This window comes from Gymnogyps californianus, chromosome Z, assembly GCF_018139145.2.
Source record: "Gymnogyps californianus isolate 813 chromosome Z, ASM1813914v2, whole genome shotgun sequence".
NCBI lineage: Eukaryota > Metazoa > Chordata > Aves > Accipitriformes > Cathartidae > Gymnogyps > Gymnogyps californianus.
In genome coordinates, this window is record NC_059500.1 from 32,567,120 (window position 1) to 32,569,873 (window position 2,754).

Genomic DNA, 2,754 nt, shown 5'->3' on the forward strand with positions numbered 1-2,754 from the left:
CATCCGTGATGTTTTTCCATATAGTGTTTATTTTAATTATTCAGATTTTATTCTTTTAAAATTTCGTAGGTGTATAATGTCTGAGTGATCAGTAGCACAACCCAAATCTATCAGTAGGAAGTGTGATATTGCTAAATAGGAAATAAGTCTTTCACAATGCTTTCATTTTAGAGAACTTAACGTTAATACCCAAATCAGTCAGTAGACTTCAGCTAAATAGGATTCTCAGTATATTTATGGACTGGAAGAGATGGATTTTGATTTAACACTCTGCAGACAGAAAGGGGCTATTTGTTACCTGTAAAAGGACCAGCTGCCAGGTACTTGAAAAATGCCAAATTGATACAAGGACTTCTTGGATATACTTTATGACATAGCTAATACCTAACTAAGGCAAAAACTTTTAGTTTGTGGGAGTCTTCTATACTGATCAAACTGCTATCAGAAATAACCATTCCTTCTCTAGGAGGATGGAGAGTAAAGCAAGAATGTCTGTGGGTGTTTCAATCTACTCCCTCTAATGTTGATTCTGAAATGTTTACTTATTATAAATATTTGAATTAAAGACTGTTGAGCTTGGTCTTTGTAAAAAAGCTAGTAGCTTTGGTCATTTGTAACTTTGTGTGCTGAGTGACTGAGGGGTTTATAGCTGCTGTCATTGAAGCCTTACTAGTAATTCTGTTCCCATTTTTCAGCAGTGGAATGGTGTTTATATGACTTCTGATGAACAACGGGTGACCTTATATACTAGCAAAAACTGTTACCTCTTCAATAGTGGGATACTTGCCAGGGAGAATCACGTATATCTTTGTAGTTGCTGCGAAAAGGGAAGAACATATGGAACTCACATGGTGTTGAGAAGGTAAGTGTGACCTGAACAAGTTGCATAAGTTGCCTAGGTATGCTGTGCGTCATTTTCTACCAAGTACTACCAGGAATTGTCTGCACAGAGTGCTTTTCAGCTTGTTTGCTGCAGATCTCTTAGGGATTTGGGGAGCAGTCTCCTCAGGGCTTTGTGAACAGTAACTAAGAAAATCAAGTATTTCTTCCTAAGTTTTGGTACTGGAGTCCTTACCTTTGTTGTAAAACTTCTAAGTATGTGCTTAATGAAAAGCTATTAATTATGCACTTTTAATTGGGATTAAAAAAATTACTCTGAAGTCATATTAATTCTTTAGTTGTCTATTCTTATGTCCTCTATACAGCTGCATTGTAATGCTATGGTTCATTAACCTTGTCCAGAATCCTCTTATGAATCTAGCTAAAACTCAAGAGATTGGATTGATGATACACTTTACTCTTACCACACTAAGAGAACTTTTTAGGAATGTGAGATGATCACTCGTGAAGTCAAACTGTGGCTCTGATTTTGAAGTGTCAGATTGAGCTTTACTTCAAGAATACACATGAATGAATGAAACTGGGAGACACAAAGCCAAGTCCTCAAGTAATGTATGCAGATCTGTCACCTGTGGTTTCATTGGATATTTCAGTTGGTTTTACAGAGATTTGGAGGGAGGCATGTTAATGTTTAAATTTTTTTGCTGATTTCTTTCAAGCCCAGCTCTGTCTGTGCACAAAACTAACCTAGAGTTTCTGCACTTGAAAATACTGTATAATTCAGTGGAAACAATAAGGTGGGAGTGAGGAGAGAACATCTTTGTGAGTAACATTTTTAGTTCTGCCTTGCCTGGTTTGGGATGCCAACAAAGTGTTCAACACACTAGCTTTTGAAAAACATTATTTTGAAATGACAGCTATGTGGTTATGAAGCCAGAAATTATAAAATTTTGTGACTTCACTGAACTATCCAGAAAAGCAGGCTTATTCCAGCTGTGATGAAATGATGTACAGGAATAATTTAATTATTAAATTACCACAAAATACATGACTGATCAGCATTGCTGATGGTTGGAATTTGTGGCTGCAGGGGCTGTAGGTGATGCTGCTGACTTCTAATTGTCAAGTGCCAGTGGTGTATTTATGTATTTCTTCATAGAATATATGACCTGCGAGGGGAAAAAAAGGTCATTAACCTTCTTGGTTCTTGTTAGCACTCAACTTCTTTCCTCCTTCCTGATAGTGAGAAACACTTATTGGCTGGGCAAGAAAAATAAATACTGATAACACACAATTTAACTCCAGTTCTAATCAAAGCACATTTTATGAACACACTAGCATCTGTGGCATTTCCTGTCCAGACTGCAATGAAATTAATAGACACATGCATATTCTTCAGTAATAGGAGTAGTCTGGAAAAATAGTAGTAGAATCTGAAGATTCTTATCCCCACTTCATCCCTTTGCTTTGGCATTTTCCTCAGTGAACTCTTACAAAGCAGTGTCTGCTATATGCTTTCGTTTGCTGAAAGTCTCATGCTAACAATAATATTTAAGTGAAGGTTTTGTGTTGTGTATACCTATGCAGCTGTGCCTAGAGACCTAGAATGCAAAGTTTCTTTTGCTTTCAACATAGGTACCTTTCTATTTTGATATGGCTCAACACATTAATGTGAATACTGTGTGCTGCAGAGGGCAAGGAGCAACATCCTTGAAATTCTTGTTGCTTGAGTTAGGGGTTTTAGACGTGATAGACTAGGAGTAACCAGATATTCCAGCAGGCAGCCCTGTTTGCCATCCCAGGGTAAGATTCATTGCTATCCTTGTAATGTGAAGCATTTGACTCTAAATGTGCAGCAAAGATGAAAAAATGGGGCAATGTCTCCCAAGTGCCTGTGTGGCTGTGTCTGTAGAA